The following is a 17,292-nucleotide window of genomic DNA, read 5'->3' as shown; positions in this document are numbered from 1 at the left end:
ATGTAATTCGGCAAATGTATGACTAGAGAAACCAATTAATTTTAGACGCATCGTGGGCTAGATTTTCAGAAGACCTCAGCTCCTATTTAGGCACTTAAATAAGGATCTTTTTTAAGAGTCCTGTATCCAATATGCTGAACTATTGTGAACATCTGGCTCAGTGTATGTACAAACTACCCAAACTGTACTTGATGTAATATTTATGGACATCTGGAACCTCCGCATTTCTAGTTTATGACTAAACCTGGTAGAAAAATCAAATTTTATATTTGTGAAATGTTTCCAAGAAAATGATTTTGTTCTTTATTTTCACGGAAAGTTAAAAAGGAAATTGACAAAGGTATTCTAGAACAGAACAAAACATTGTTTAATTTCAAGTTGACATTTAGATTTTCTTTTGTTTTTCAAAAACCAGATAATGAAAATATCAATTCAAATCAAGAAAAAAACTAAAACTTTAATTTCAAATTTTTTTCAATTAAAGTGTTACTGAAATTTTATTTTTTGTGAATCAGATTTTGAGAAAACTATTTTTCAAAGAAAAATATTAGGTACAGATAATTTTGATCAGTTCCGTTTATGACAGGGATGGAAATATCAATACAGTCAGGAGCTGAATGCACCAAATATTAACTTGTATAGTGGGAATTGGGTCTTTATTTCCCTGTTTACAGCTCTGACAATTTACCTGCTTGCACTTGAGTAAAGTGATACATTACAAAATATGCAGTATGGTTGCATATCAGATACTATTTCTAATCCGTATTTAGCAGACAAATTACCTCAAAGACTAATTCTTCTATGCTGGTGCCACCCTTGTCAAAGGTTTTGAATCGAAATTCACCAACAAGTGATGGTGTCTTCAGGTAAACCTGGTTCTTATCTCAAATGGACCTCAACACAGTCCTTCAAACTGATATGTCTAATTGCCATTTTGGAAAAACCAGTCAGTCATTTTCCACCACCGCATCCCCCAATACATGGATATTTATGGAGTGCTGAGATAAAAGAAAACAGTGAAGATGATGAATCTGCTTGTCCTGATAAAAGTAGAAGACAATGAAAATTTACGATAAGCTGTTATATAAAATTTCTGCAGCATGCTATAAAAATATAATAGAGGGTTGTTCTTTTTTCCTTGCACGTTCGAAAACAGCCATTCACCATATGAACATCAATACATTTAAGAGACTTTTCCCACTTACAAATAGTAATAGGACAAAGTTAAGCACTCTCTTAAAAGCAATAATTTACCAGCCTCAATTGTAAGAGGAAAGAATTTGTAAGACAGTCTAGCAGAACAGATTGAGATTTCAATTTAGCAAAGCACTTAAGCATATGCTAGCTTTGAGCATGACTTCAGTGGGACTATTGATATGTTTAAGCATAGGCGCATGCTTAAGCACCTTGTTGAATCAGGGACTGAAACAGCATTTCTTTAACTGTCATCATCAGTCTTTGGAGTGGCTATTTAATTTACATAAATTAACTGGCCTTTGTGCTAGCCCTGCATAAGGCACAGGTTTGGGACAAGAGTGAGTACACTGGGATTCTCCTTACTCTCCTTCACAAATGAATTGCTACTCAATATGGGGCTTGATCTTGAGCCAGATTATGCTGCCTTTATTCATGTGGACTAGTGCCTTACTCCTTGAGTTAAGCCACTGATTTAAAGGGCACTACTTCAAGAACATTACTCCTCAAGCACAGCAAGGTGACAGCCCTTGCACAAAGGAAAGGAGTACTAGTGGCACCTTAGCATCTAACAAATTTATTTGAGCATAAGCTTTCGTGAGCTACAGCTCACTTCATCGGATGCATTCACTTGAAAATACAGTGAGGAGATTTATATACACACAGAACATGAAAAAAATGGGTGTTATCATACACATTGTAAGGAGCGTGATCACTTAAGATGAGCTATTACCAGCAGAAGAGCGGAGTTGGGGTGGGGGTCCTTTTGTAGTGATAATCAAGGTGGGCTATTGCCAGCAGTTAACAAGAACATCTGAGGAGCAGTGGGGGGTTGGGGGGGGGGGAAACATGGGGAAACAGTTTTACTTTGTGTAATGACCCATCCACTCCTAGTCTCTACTCAAGCCTAAGTTAATTATATCCAGTTTGCAAATTAATTCCAATTCAGCAGTCTCTCGTTGGAGTCTGTTTTTGAAGTCTTTTTGTTGTAATATTGCCACTTTTAGGTCTGTAATCGAGTGACCAGAGAGATTGAAGTGTTCTCTGACTGGTTTATGGATGTTATAATTCTAGACATCTGATTTGTGTCCATTTATTCTTTTACGTAGAGACTGTCCAGTTTGACCAATGTACATGGCAGAGGGGCATTGCTGGCACATGATGGCATATATCACATTGGTAGATATGCAGGTCAACAAGCCTCTGATAGTGTGGCTGATGTGATTAGGCCCTATGATGGTGTCCCCTGAATAGATATGGGGACACAGTTGGCAACGGGCTTTGTTGCAAGGATAGGTTCCTGGGTTAGTGGTTCTGTTGTGTGGTGTCTGGTTGCTGGGGAGTATTTGCTTCAGGTTGGGGAGCTGTCTGTAGGCAAGGACTGGCCTGTTTCCCAAGATTTGTGAGAGTGATGGGTCATCCTTCAGGATAGGTTGTAGATCCTTGATGCTGCGTTGGAGAGGTTTTAGTTGTGGGCTGAAGGTGATGGCTAGTGGCGTTCTGTTATTATCTTTGTTGGGCCTGTCCTGTAGTAGCCCTTGCATGAAGCACTCAGCAAACTGCATGACTGGGACCCTGAGAGGTGCTTAGAATATACAATTAATTCATTTCATTGGAAGCTGCAGAATCTCATCACAACACTGGAGAGGCCCTACTGCCCCAATCCTCCAAAGTACCAAGAGCTTCTGGTCAAGTAAAGAGTACCCTCAAATCCCATTGAAGTTGTATGCTTGGCTTTTCCCTGGGAGTGCCCAGCACTCGGCAGCATTGAGCCCTATGTTTGCAAATCCATGACAAACATGTTTAATGGTGGTTTATGTATTCAGGTTTCTTCCCAGAACTGCAAAATCTTGAATATATTCTTTGTAGGGTGACCAGACGTCCCAATAAAATCGGGACTGTCCCGACTTTTAGTTCTTTGTCCCGCGTCCTGACCGATGCACGCCATTTGTCCCAAGATTGCAGCTTTGGCTGCTTTTTTTTTTTTTTTTTGCTTCCCCCATGTGTCCCGATATTTTCTCCATTTCATCTGGTCACCCTAATTCTTTGTGAGAGATGTACCCATTTGTAAACTCTCCCATTTCTGACCCCCAGTCCTACTACCACTTGGCTCACCAGCAGCTCTAGATAGCCTTTATACAGAAAAATATAGGTATCAGAGTAGCGGAGTGTTGCATTATGCCAAAGTTAAGAAAATGCCTAGAATTCCCTGGTGCAATGAGTGTTTCATTCCTAACACAGCTTCAGCATCTGTCTGCTTATTTCAAAACTCTCCAGTCATACCAGTATAATTCCAGAGGAGATCTTCACACACACACACACACACACAGATATATCCCGGTATATGGCTGATATAACATTTGTCAGTAAATAAGGGTATGAACCAGGCATTGGAAACTGCAAGTGCCGGGGGGAGGGGGGGAGAAAAGATAAGATACATTTTGTGATTGTCTCTTATAACCTGGCTTTTGTTTGCTAAAGATGGCAAGTTTAGGCTGTCTGAGACAGTTATAAAAATATAATGTATCAGATTCCCATGGCTCTCTTGTTCATTAAAGCTTTTCTTCTTTAAGAAATATGCCCTGCTCTAAAAAGCATTAGAAATAAGGATTGTATTTCAACTGAAGCAAGAGTGAGCAGAAAAAACTTTCCTAATTATGTTACTAATTACTTGAACAGTCCTCCATTTGACAATATAATTGTACCAAAACAGAGTGGAATGTCTTCATTACACTGGAAAGAAGAAGAATGTGTGGGTTTTTCTCCCTTAGAATTTATATACTATGATCCAGACACAGAAACATTACCTGAACTTAAGGAGGTCCGACAAACTTTCTAAAAATATCCGTTTTTCAGCACAAGTATGTATGTTACATAATAGCTCATATCCTATGTGTTTTCCAGTATGTCTGTCTCTCACCCCAGCTCCACGGCACAGTCTGAGAGCAAGCTAACATCAAATCCGAGCAGCAACAGTGTATTTAAATCTTTGCTGCTGGTCCTCCCTTTTCAGTGCTGTGCTGCCCTGTTTGCTATTTATAGTCCATAGAAGTCAGTGGAAAGTCATAGTATTTCTGATGTATCCAGCAGCAATTAGAGGTGCAGTCTACCAATATACCTGAAGATTTCAGCAGCCGTAATAGGCAAGTATCAGAGCAAAACACTGTGATAAAGAGGCAGCTAATGACATGCAAAAGGTACCATGACAGCCATCATGTAACAGTCATTAGCCAGCCCCAAACATCCTAAAATCATTGTAATAATACCAACCTTTTTAAAAAAAATCAAAGCACTAAATATTAATCCTTACAACATACCTGTGAGGTAAGCATTAGCCCATTTTTACAGAGGGGCAATTGAGACACAAAGGTTTGCTGTCAAATCTACCTCATACTGAAATCAGGAGAAAACTTTTATTCACTTCACCAATGCAAAGAGGGTAAAGGCCCTAAGTAATTTACTAACGGCCACAAAGCATGTTGGTATCAGAGGCAGGATTAGAGCTCAGGAGTTTCTAGACCAGTCTTGGGCTCATGCCACTAGATCATGTCTTTGTCAACAACATGTTCTACTCTTGTACAATGTCTAGCAAAGAGCCTTACTCATTATTTGGGCTTCTGGATCCTACCAGAACAAACAATAATCATCTTCTAAGACAACATGAAGGGGAAATAGGGGGAGATGCAAAGAATTCATGAAAAGAGCAGAAAGAAATAGCACTCTGCAGCAGAGAAACTGCTATCAGTCTACAGCTGAGGATACAGGCAAGAATAGCCTTGACTGCTGTGCAAACAGATTTTGTTGGGAGTGCTGATGTATACAATTAGGTTTGTGAAGTGCCTCTGGTTCTTTAGAGAGAACTTTTAAAAAATGCAAAATATATTTCATCTTTACTTCGCTAGTTATAGTGTTTTGAACTGTCTGCAATGAAAACAAAATCTGTGAGCAAGTTTCCAAAAGAGAACAAAATCTTATTTCTCTTTGATAGTAGAACAATGCTGAATGTTCTGACCTTGTGGATTCAAGGAAAGCATAAAAAAGCATTATGGAATAATTTCTGATGCTGTGCAGATCTTACCATACACACTGTTATATACCACCCTCTCAGTGTGCACAGTTTAAGTCAGATTAACTGCAATGGTAAACATATAGAAAACGGATATTTTATATACTTTGCATTGGGCTAAGTGTGGTGACCTCCTGCAGAGGCATGTGATAAATTATGTTTGTCAAGCAACAGGTAATAATGTTCATCAGGTAACAGTGATAACTTCACCTGCACTCTGACTCCTAATTTAAATAGGACTACCTCCAATATTCCAAACCACTGAGCAAAACCAAAAAACACCCCTCCCACCCCCGAAATAAACCACCACCATCTTTAAAAAATATTTAGCTGGCAGGTAAATATTTCCTACGTTCCTCTCCAAAAAGCAGGGCTAGAAATAGACATTTCAGACCAGAGGAAGGGGTTGATTCCCAGTGTGAAAGAACACTCATCGGGATAACTCATTTATGGCTTCAGCCTTGAGGAGTAATGAGGTCCACCCCAATAAAAGCATTATCCCACACTCCTCTCTTATCATATGTACTTTTCCTCTTATCTTACCAGGTCCTCCGATATTTCTTACCTTTTATGGCACACTATGAAGAGCATGTGTAACTTTACACCTTGCAGTTTTGCGCTATTTTATTTCGTCAATTCTTCACAATTTGTGTTGACATTTTTGGGCAAGCAAAGCAAGGTCCTACACTCAACTTGATTACATTTCTCTAACGGACTGTCCATCTGTGACACAATTCAGCTGGTCTCCCACCCTGCTGGCTATTTCCTTACAGCAATTGAGCAACCAAGTAAAATTAACTAAATATCTGATCATCTCACTCACTGGGCTTCAGTTAAGTGAGAACAGAAGTATGGAAATGTGTTTGTACCATGCACTAAATCAGACGTGCCAACAAGCTCTCATCCCTCACAAACACATAGAGCATCCTCTTTTTCTTTTTGATTCTTGAAACAAATAGTTTGGAGCCCCCACAAGTTATTTTTCCCCCTATACAGGTTTAGCAATATTGAAAGCAAGTGGGTTTTATTACTTTAAACCTAACCTCATATTTTACCAGTGTTCTCCTCTCAACAAACCAAAGAGCAAACATTTCAAACTAATTCTGCAGCGCCACAAACCTTGTCTGTTTTCAGCTCAGCCGCTGCCTCAGTTCCTGGGCCAATTGCCTGCTCACGTCATCCACCACACGTGAGCCGCTCACCTCATTTCCCTCAGCCCAGGAAGGAACATTTTTATTCTTCCAGTATAGAAGTTAGGCAAAAACATCCATCACAGAAAACTGTTTCTCCACCCACCCTGGGCTACAGCACCCAGAGGCTTTTCCCTTTGTCTCTTTCAATGCTCCTGCTTCAAAGCCGACTGCACTAGTCCAGATCATTCTGACCTGAACATGCTCTCAGCCTTTTATAGGAATTCACCTGACCCCTTCCCAGCTGGGTCTGATAAATTGAAAAGTGCTGACTACCGCCAGATTCCCTAGCCTTTAAAGGGACAGACCACCCTGTTTCAGTTACTTTTCCATATATACTACCTGAAAACAATGTGAAGATCATTTTAAAGAGTTCTAAAATGTATTAGTTAACATTTCTCCTTCTAGAGGCCTGAATTTTTAGGCTTCAGTCCTGCTAATACTTACATGTATGCTTAACTTTAAGCACATAAGTAGACCGCTGACTTTGATGGGGACTACTTTTGTGGGTAAAAGTACACATGTGCAGCAGTGCGTTTGCAAGATCAGGGCCCTACAGTGGCTGTCTCCAAATGGAGAAATACAAAAATAATAGTAATTAAAACTATTCCACAATATTCGGTGTCTCTGCTGAGCCTCACAGTGATCCTGTCTTCCCCCCAAACCATAGAATGGCAGCCATTTTGCTTGTGGGCATGTCTTCAATCTAATTGAAAACAGTGGGAGGTAGCAACCAACTTTATTAAAAGCAGCCTTACTTCCACATGCAGACGGACAGGAGAGAAATGGCAGCCATCTTGCAGGCTTTAGTCCCATTGACTGCAATAGGGAATGGTGGCCATTTTAATAAGGGTAAATTCGTGAGTTGGCAACTTTTCATCATGTTTTCATGAGATAGGTAATAGACACACCAAAATCACTTGAGTCACCATAAAATTGTGAAAATTGGCAGTACTGAATGTATCAATATCATTGTGTGGTGACTTCTATGCAAGCAGCTTACAGTTTAATATGTATATATATTCATTCTTCATTGTTATTAGTTGAATAAGTTCTAGCCATGTTTATTCTTGGATTACAGAATTTTTGGACAAATTTAATTATGAGTAGTCTATATTCAAAATTTGGGCAGTGTGATTTAGCTTTGATTGCACACTTCTGTCACATGTCGTTTGTTTCCTGACAAGAGAAACATAACTTCCAGGATCAAGTCTACAGTATGAACATTCAACTTTATGAGTTTCAGGTTCATTTTCTGTAAATATTTATAACCTGAAAAAGAAGAAGAACCAGAAACTCCACAAAGTCCTTCCTTATTGCCAATTTATTGTGTGAAGGGGCACAAAATGGTGATGAGCAGAAGTACAAAACCCGCAGATAAGAGCGATTTGCTATTTATCTAAAAATATACAGGATATGTGAACATTCAAGCCAAACATTCATTTACTAGAAAGTTCATAGACAGCAAATACAAAAGAGATGCCAGTTGGTGCAGTTTTTCTTCAGGTAAATATTCACAGAATATTATTAGGTAATCACCTAGCTTTACTACTGGTAAATACTGAATTTGTATTGGCAAACACTATAGCTCCAGTCCTCCAAAGTGATGCATGTGGGAGAAACTTCAATGATGGGGTCACAGAGTCTATTGTAGAATCAGGGCCTATCTATACCTGCACTTTATTCCATGAATCTGTAGAGTTGCTAGTTCCACACTTCCAGTCTTATTGTTGCTTGTTGAATGACAAAGGGACCAGTAACTGGTAAGATTGCCAGATCCACTCTCCTCCTTGTGAATGCCCTGTTCCCCAGGTTATTGTTGTTAAGCATCTGTTTTACATTAAGGAAAGGTTTCAAATCCTCTTGCACTCTGGCTACAGAGCTGACTAACTCCCTCAGCACTCCTCTGTCTACAAAGTGTAGATCAGGAAACGCCTTACATGGGCATATTAAATTCAAGCCTGGGATTCCAGCCTACCCACTGGTATGTGAATCAGATTCAAACTTTTCAACTGTTTTTCTTTCAGTGAAACCTACACCTACTATTTATTTAGATTTGCAGGATACAGACTGAATTCAAATGGTAGAAAAACACTACTTCTCCTTTAAAGAGGGTTTGTTGTAATTTATTTAGCCACTTCTGGCCATTCCCAAGAAAGAGGATACACCTCTGAAAGTTATCTAGTTTCAGTTTATACCATTCTCTCATCAGAAAGTATGGAATATACAGGGCTAGATTTCCAAGAAGTTATTCCATTGTCCCTGTATTATTCATTGTTCAATAGTGACTCTTGAGAGTGATGCCACAGTAAGAGACCAAAATAGAAATGGGAAGTGTAGGAATATGATAATCTCCCTAAGTATATCACTGAAAATGTTAACATCTGTAAACTGCGACTAGACATTCAATGATGCCAGAAAATTTAGCTGAGGATTTGTATATTCTAGTCAGATTCTCATGCTGTGCCTCTGCCCATCATCGTGGTATCTGAGCACCTTTCAGAAATGCATGAAGCAATGAGATCTGAGGACTATGTGTTCTCTGATCAGGGCATTTGCAATGTTTTCATCATTTCACATGAGACAGCCTTCTATTTTCTGGGTTGTATTAAAAATGTTTACTCTCTTTGTTTGAAAGAAATTCAGAGGTGGATAAAAAGAAAGGTTTTTTCCTACTTGACAAACAGTGTATAAAAGACAGCTGTTTGGGGAAATCTGCTTGAAGACAAATGCCTGATATTAAAATTACATCCATGGGAGTTTTGCCCTTGTAAGCAATGCATAATCTGACCCCTAAATGTTGTCAGTTGGCCTGAATGGCTATTTCTGAAATTGCACCATCAAAAAGAGAGTGCCTGCTTTTAAAAGGTGTTGTTTTGTTTTAAACAGAATATGAACATACACACATGGAGGCATAGGTTCAAATATGCCTTTTTATAAAAGGAAAAACTGGACATTTTAAAAAGGCAACAGGCCAGTTCAAAGACACCTCTTGCCATTTTGAAACCATGTTTCATGTGCTCCCTAGGGGATCCTGCACAATCCAGTGTGCCGCAATGTGGAAACATCTCCCTTTTACAGTGGCAGCACTGTAGCATGAGAAATGTCATTTACAATTTTAAATAGGTCAGAAAGGCACAAAAGGACCTTATCCAATTGAGGAACATTCCTTTATACTGAGACACATATTTAAACTGGGCTTCTCTTAGAACTTGTTTAAGGCTAGTAGAAGGTAGCCTTACGTCACATGCAACTGATAATTCATCTGAAGTTTGACTTCCATGAAGATGGAGCACTCTATTTTATATCTTACACACTGACATACGGTTACACTATTTAGTATAGAAATGTAAATGAATATAAAGGAATACTTTCTTTAGTTTGTTAAGAACTAGTTTCACAAATCTTACCATCCGCAAGAACAATGCTTGAATCCCCGAAGTTTTTCGTATGAGAGAGATGAAGAAATGCTATTTAAAAGTCTAGAGTGGTCAGTATGGAGTGAAACCCAGATTGCCAGCTTTAATTTCTTCTATTAACCTCTTTGTTGTGAAACTCATCTTAAGCAAATACATTCCTTATCAGTTTATTTTCTGATATCAAATTCAGTCAAAGTTTTGTTTTTTATTTGTCTTTTGTCTGGATCCAGTTGTTTCTAATTTATTGCCATGTATCACTTGCAATGGAATCCTTTGAGTTTCCGCTCTGAACTTAAGCCACCTGGTTTCTGTTATTTTTAAGGTGGACAAGGACACTAGGGCACTTCACTCTACACATTGTAAAAGCAACAATTTAAAAAGGTGGCAGACATGTGCGTATAAACAGAAACAAAAGCCTCCTATGTGCCTGAAAATCCTCAGCGTTTAATAGGGTTTTAGTAAGATTCGGTCACAATTCTCAATGGAATAGATAGTTTTTAAACTGTGGGGTTCTTGGGTGCACCATAATATAACATGACTCAGTAATATTTAATTTTAAAAAGATCATCCATTTCAATTTAATTCCTGCGTCAGGTCAATGAGGGCTAAAGATTTTTCCAAAAAACAGCTGTGAAACATTACAGGAGACAGACCTAATTCTGCAAGCACTTACACATGTGATTCATTTTACACACAGACAATTGAATTCAGTGGGACTACTTACATCTAGAAAGTTACTCACGTGCATATGTGATTGCAGGATTAGGGCCTAAAAGCTTGCAGATAATTCAGACAAATACTGAGGAGTGAGATCTCCCCTCATTTTGTGCAGGGCTCTCTTACTGCATAACAAATTAGAGAGGTCATAAAGTAAAATCAATAGGATTACTCATATGAGTAGATTTTAACTCAGGACACAGGAAATCTACAGAAAATAGATTTTATTCCTCCTTAATTTTTGCAGCAAAGAAGCCTGTGCAATATTTTGATACATTTGCACTTTATATCTCTTGGAGTAGTAAAGTTTAAACCACTGAAAAGAAAATTGCCTAAATGTAGATGTAGGTTTGAGATACACCATTGTCAGACATTTTCCAGTAACACAATTCCTTTTGAATTTTTAGTATATAAATAATGCCAGAGGGCATGCAATAACATTATGAATGTGTGTGTTTTTTGTCTGACATAACAATAAACTGAGAAGTCTGTCATACACAGAATACATTTTGAAAAATTGAAGGCATCTAATTATTGTGTTATAGACTTTGAAGAATTATTATAACATATAAAAAGTTCATTGACAATAAATCATACTTCTGCACACATACAAAAATGCAAACAAAAATCCTCAGAACCACACTGAATCCAGGTAAATAATTTGAATTGAAAGATCCCAATGTATAAAATTCTAAGTTTGGCATTAATATTTGCTACTATAAGCACATCTGATTTTATGGAGCCAACAGTCTCCACTTCTTAAGCTGCAGATTTCATTATACAGGTCACACACTGTTTTTCCTCGGCATCATGGGCACAAGCCCAGGCTTTTAGACGCCTTTGTTGATTTCACTGCAGTGCTACTCAGCCTCTTTGGCTAGACAATTAAAAACAAAAACCCTATTCCAAGTTGTTTTGTTTTTTCTTTTCCCCATTTAACATTTCCTAATTATTTATTTTAGGGCCAAATTCTGCTCTTAGGCTCAGATTGTGCCTTGTCCAGTGAAAGCCTGTGGGAAGAGTCCTTAAATGGTGGACTGCAATTGTATATTTTTCGTGCCTAAGGAGGCTCTTTCTGGCCTTTCCCTGCTTGCGTGACAGACTGCAGAAGATCAGATGCAATTTGGATTCTAACAGATCAAGGTTTCCTTTGCATCATCTACTAAATCTTTACACATCTTTTGCTGTGTTTCTAGCTCCTATTATTGCAATGCAGATTTTCTTAATCTCATACTGCATGTTACTCCATCACCGCTATGAAATAACACTAGACTTTTCTCTACCAACACAGAAAATACTTCCACTGTTGTTCACTACTTAAAATGTATAGCCAATGGATTTAAACTTGGGTGTCGACAGCTAAGCACAAAAATTCTGATCCTTCAGTTTACTCTGTGTGAACAAACAGCTGAGCCAGCATGGATCCTATTGCCATCAACTGGGCTTCACATGTCCACACTGCAGTGTCTGCCTGCAGTGAATTAACTGCAAGGTTGGAGCTTTAAATTGTTGTTTAGTTAAGTAGGGCCCTGGTCTGTAAAGATGTAGAAACATGTTTAACTTTACACACAGTGAATACTCTCATTGACTTCAATTACTGGCCTGATTTTCAGTGGGCTGAGTACCCACAACTCTCTTTGACGTAAATGGAAGCTGAAGGTACTCAGCACCTCTGAAAGAATCAAACCATTTATTAGAGGTTCCCACATTTGAATACTGGTCTATTAACATGAACACATTAAAATATTATAAATAATATCTATTCAGACAATGGGCCAGATCCTCAGCTAATATAAATTATTCCATTAACTTCAGTGGAATGATGCCAATTTATACCAGCTGGCAAGAAATGATAGTGAACCTGCACTAGGGCCTTTATTCTAAATCTGCACTAGGTCCTTTATTCAGGGAAGGACTTAAGCACTAAACATGGAAGCAGTTCTACTGAAGCCAGTGAGACTATTCATGTGCTGAATGTCCACTACATGTTGAACACTTTGCTGAAGTGGGGCTTAAGGGAGAGATTTTCAAAAGCATAAACGACAGGAACCTGACTCCCATTGAAAACCCACAAAGCCATAACATTTAGAACTAAATATAAAATTGTGCCTTCTCTTTCAGGGCTAAGGTATGCATGGCACACATGATGATCTACTCTTCTGGGGCGTCTGCTAGACAGAGTAAGATCTTATGGACAATTATCATTTTATACCCACTGAAGACCTGACTCTCAGTCTTAAGTTAGATGTTTGGGCTGAAGCCAGGCCCATAAAATTACTGAGACAAATGTTTTGTCTGCACACTTTTATTTAAAAAAAAAAGTAAAAATATGTGCAAATAAGATGAAATAGAGATATTAGGGTCTATAATGTAATTACATAGCTAAGGACTTTCTCCAGACTCATGTTGTTTAATAGATATGTCCCAGCTTCTACAAAGGTGGTATTCTAATGTATCATGTAAATCTGCTTTTAGATACTTTTAAAAATATGTTAGTGCATTAATAAAGATAGAGGCCTTTGAGGTTAGCATGTTTCCCAGGAGCTGGGAATGGGCGACAAGGAATGGCTCACTTGATGATTACCTGTTCTGTGCATTTCCTCTCGGGCATCTGGCATTGGCCACTATCAGAAGACAGGATACTGAGCTATATGGACCTTTGGTCTGACCCAGTATGGCCATCCTTACGTTTTTATGTTAAAGATCCTATGAACCTTAATATGAAAAACATCAGTGCACTAGAAAAAATATATGCATATATAACCACCACCATTTTATTAACCCCCTAAATTCCCTGAAGTTAACATTTCAGGTAATATTCTACAAAATTTGCATTAGGGTTACAGTAACATTAATACTATTACTAGAAAGGGAAAAAACAATATTTTTCAAAAGTGAGTAGTGATTTTGGGGGCTGAACCTGAGACTCATTAAATGGGACTAATTATTATAAAATGCTGTTGCTTAAACATTTCTCAAACTGAGCACCCTAAAACTGAGACATTCAGTGTCTCTAGTGACTTTAGAAAATCTTGACCAGATTGTGCCTAAACACTTTGAAGCCATTAGCCCATTTTTATTATTATTTTGTCTCTGAAACACCTTGCAATCTTACCAGTCTGTGGACTTCAATCCATCTGTGGAATTAGGAAAGGGTGAGCTAGTCAAACCGAATAATTTATTCAGTCAATTTTGACTTTTTTTCCTCTCTACACTGGCTATTCACAAGGAGTATTCAATTTTATTGTGTTGGTTATTCTTCAAAACTGTTTCACAAACCCTTTACTCAAACATACTTCAGCCAAGGTTTGTTCATGGAATATTCACTATTTGCCATGTCACCTTAGTCACATGGACTTTTTGGCTCCCTGATGGGATGGTTTAAAGTTTTATGGAAGGAACAAACAAATAAAAAAAGACTTCAGGTCACCCAAATAAACACTCTGAGCATTCGCAAGCATTTGCAAAACATTTGTTTACTAAAAATTTGTTGCACAAATGTTTTCAAAAGACAAAGTAAAGGGGGCACAAAAAACACTGATATGAATCTGAAACTTTTATACAAACATTCTGTGATAGGTTGGACCCCCTAGGATGTCACCTAGTGTGCTGGGACCCCACTGAGCCAGACTATTCTGCCATTTTGGGCCCCCTTTTACCTAGCCTTGCAGGGCTAGGCTCTCCAGCCTTTTCCAGCCAAGCACACAGGCAGGGAGAAAGAGGTCCGCTCTGAGAATGCTCAGCTTATGGGGCTTCCCACAGCACCCAGATGTCCACACCCCCTTGGAGTACAAACTCAAAATTATATGAAATTCACCTCTTCCCTCAATGTGGAGGAGGGTATGCACAACTTCTCACCCCTTCTACCCCCAGTTAGAAATCACATAAACTGGGTTATATTGTAAACCAGAAATACGTTTATTAACTATAACAGGTGTATGTTAAGTAGTTAAGGAGGTAGCAGACAGAACAAGGCAAATTACTAAGAAAAGAAAACAGAGCATGCAAACTAAGCTTAATACACTAAAGAAACTGGTTACATGTAAGTTCTCACCCTAAATGTGATTCTAATAATCTTCTTCACAGGCCAGATGCCCTTCCTGCCTGGGTCCAGTTCTTTCCCCCTGTTCAGTCATAGTTGTTTCCAGCAGTCTTCTTTGGTGGGGTGTCAGGGGAGAACTGACAACCTGGATTATCTCACTCCCCACCCCTAAATAGGATTTGCATAAGTAGGGAGTGCTTTGTTTCCTAGTTTGACACACACACCCCAGCTTCTCATGGAAAAGTACAGAATTCAAGAAGGATTCCACTATCAGGTGACATGGTCACATGCCTCTGTAGGGCCCCTGTAGCCATTCTTCACAGGCTGACCCACACCTTCACAGGAAGACTAAGCTCTTTTACAGTCCATTGTTTCTTGCTGACGGGCCATCAGCACTGTCTGCCTTTTTCATTGTTGTACCTGAAGTGTTAGCAGGGGGTGTCACCCAAAGTAACAGCTGAAATACAGATACATAGTCAATATTCCTAATTTCAGATACAGAAATGATACAAACATACAAATAGGATAATCACATTCAGTAAATCATAACCTTTCCAATGATATCTCACGAGCCATCTTGCATAAAGTATCTCTCAGTTATGTCATATTCATATCATAAGCATATTTTTATAAAGAATATGGAATGACACGTCACACATTCACAAATACTTTTTTGCAGTAGTCACCCAAATCTACATGGGCAACTAAAAGGCTTATGTTGCAAGTCTAATGTGCTCAGAATTCATTGTGCCAAACTCAGGTGTCAATCATTCCAATGTAAATCCACAGTAACCTTTAATGGGTTTGCTCTGAATTTCCAAGAGCACTCTTTGGTTTGTTATCTTAAATTGGATCCTAGAAAGTTTGCGGGATGGAGCCCAATGTGGGGAAAGGAATCATAACAGAGGACTAAAAACTTCATAGTAGTACCCAACTGTGAATATAAGTCTTACATAAGTAGTAAGAATGAAGGATTTATATCTGCCACATATGATTCCCACTTTTGCTACAGCTTCCTGGAAGCTAATAGTGTGTAAGCATTCATTTCTAAGATAATTTGCTTGATAGCTCCTTCTGTACTAGAAGTGAGTTTATTTTATTTTAAATGGGTTTTGATTTGTTTTGTCTGTATTGAGATGGAAAACTAGAAAGAATGTGATTTCCAGCAGTAATTTATTTTGGGATCAATCTTGGAGTTTTTTGGTAAAGACTTCCTAATCTCACTGTGTATTAAACTATATAAATGTGCCATATTATCATATTCTATGTTCTACTGATCTTTTACTGATTTCATATATTGGATATCATTACTAGAATCACCCAGTCCATAAAGTCTCCTTGTATTAAGTGTTAGACCTGTTTATCCTTTTATTATGTGACATTTCATGGGGTTTTGGAAAAAATAATGAGAAAGCTGAGGAAACTGGGCAATTTTGAACACATATCTGAAGAGACAAAACAAACAAGAGAGAGATTGGAATGTCAGAAACACAAAGTTTGCCAAACTGAGGATGAAAACAAAAATATGGATTAGAGTGGCTGTTAAGAAGAACTATGTTTAACTTTACAAAGAAAAAGAAAGAGATGAGCAAATAAACTCACGTAACTGCTACAGTCAAATATTTCCACTTATTTGAATGGTTACAAAAAGAAAAGGGAGCCCAGACACAAATCACAAGAACAAAACTAAAATTAAAAATGCAGCTTTCCTCTGACAAGCAGAACTTAATCCCTTATAAATATTAAGAAACAAAGCTTTCCACATGCAAACCTAAACTCCATCAAGTCTTGCGTTCTATAACAGCCCACAGAAATAGATCCATTGATTTCCATTTGAATTATTGACATAGTGAAGGCCATAAAGAGATCTGAAGAATTCTGTAGAGTTTTCTGCTTGTGCACTTCAGCTACTGGGAAGACAACGCCAGAGGTACATCTACACTTCACACTCCTTACACCATTGTGGAGCTTATATAAACTGCATGTCCCCATAGCACAGGTATAAATGGCAGTGTAGACAGTGAAGGACTGCTCAGGTGACTAAAGATATGCCGGGACCCTGAGGGTATACAACCTATAAGGCTTTTTATTTGACCAAACAGTGCCTCCCCTAGTCTAACCCCATTGCTGGAGCCTTTACCCACTACATCCCCCTGCCAGAGCCTTTCATTGCTGCATGTAGCTACACAACACATTATGGACACAGCCTGCTTTTTATGGAGGCATATAGCTATGCACATCCTACACCATGCCACCAGGAGTGTGTAGTGTAGACATAACTTCAGGAACCTTCTATAGGGTAAGTAAATTTGAATGTGTCATCAGTGATGAAGAATAATTACGGAGATAACTTGCAATAGGCATTTGGAGACTAGAAAAGTACCATCAGACTGTCCTACTGTTGCAGTAGGAAAAAATAGTTAATGAAGATGTCAACATGAGGGGACTCAAGGAACTCAATTCCCTGAAGCATACAATTGTGGGGAAAGAAAACTTTCACCAACATCTTTAGCTTACAGGGTCTGTACGATTTTCCTGGCCAAAGACTGAAAGATATTGTTTGCTGTTGAAGTCCATGGGTGAAATTCAGGCTCCATCCAATGCCAAAACGCCCATTAACTTCAAAGAAGCCAGGATTTCACCCTCATATTTCACATCCCTCCC

The 17,292-nt window shown here is 38.5% G+C and overlaps 2 long non-coding RNA genes across 2 annotated transcripts in view; both read right to left on the bottom strand.

Annotated features, from left to right (window-relative positions):
- The window catches only part of LOC311529209, a 280,090-nt gene extending 273,533 nt beyond the window's left edge, over positions 1 to 6,557 (bottom strand). Inside the window, exon 1 of the long non-coding RNA XR_014713792.1 lies at positions 6,380 to 6,557. This is a non-coding gene — a long non-coding RNA (uncharacterized lncRNA). The remainder of the gene's footprint in view (positions 1 to 6,379) is intronic.
- Positions 6,558 to 14,604: 8,047 nt separating this feature from the next.
- LOC311529270 overlaps positions 14,605 to 17,292 on the bottom strand; it is a 229,688-nt gene continuing 227,000 nt past the window's right edge. Inside the window, exon 5 of the long non-coding RNA XR_014713812.1 lies at positions 14,605 to 15,085. This is a non-coding gene — a long non-coding RNA (uncharacterized lncRNA). The remainder of the gene's footprint in view (positions 15,086 to 17,292) is intronic.

This window comes from Lepidochelys olivacea (assembly GCF_965140295.1).
Source record: "Lepidochelys olivacea isolate rLepOli2 genome assembly, chromosome: 12".
NCBI lineage: Eukaryota > Metazoa > Chordata > Testudines > Cheloniidae > Lepidochelys > Lepidochelys olivacea.
Note: the sequence above shows the minus strand (reverse complement) of the source record. Positions and strands in the feature narration are given on the sequence as shown.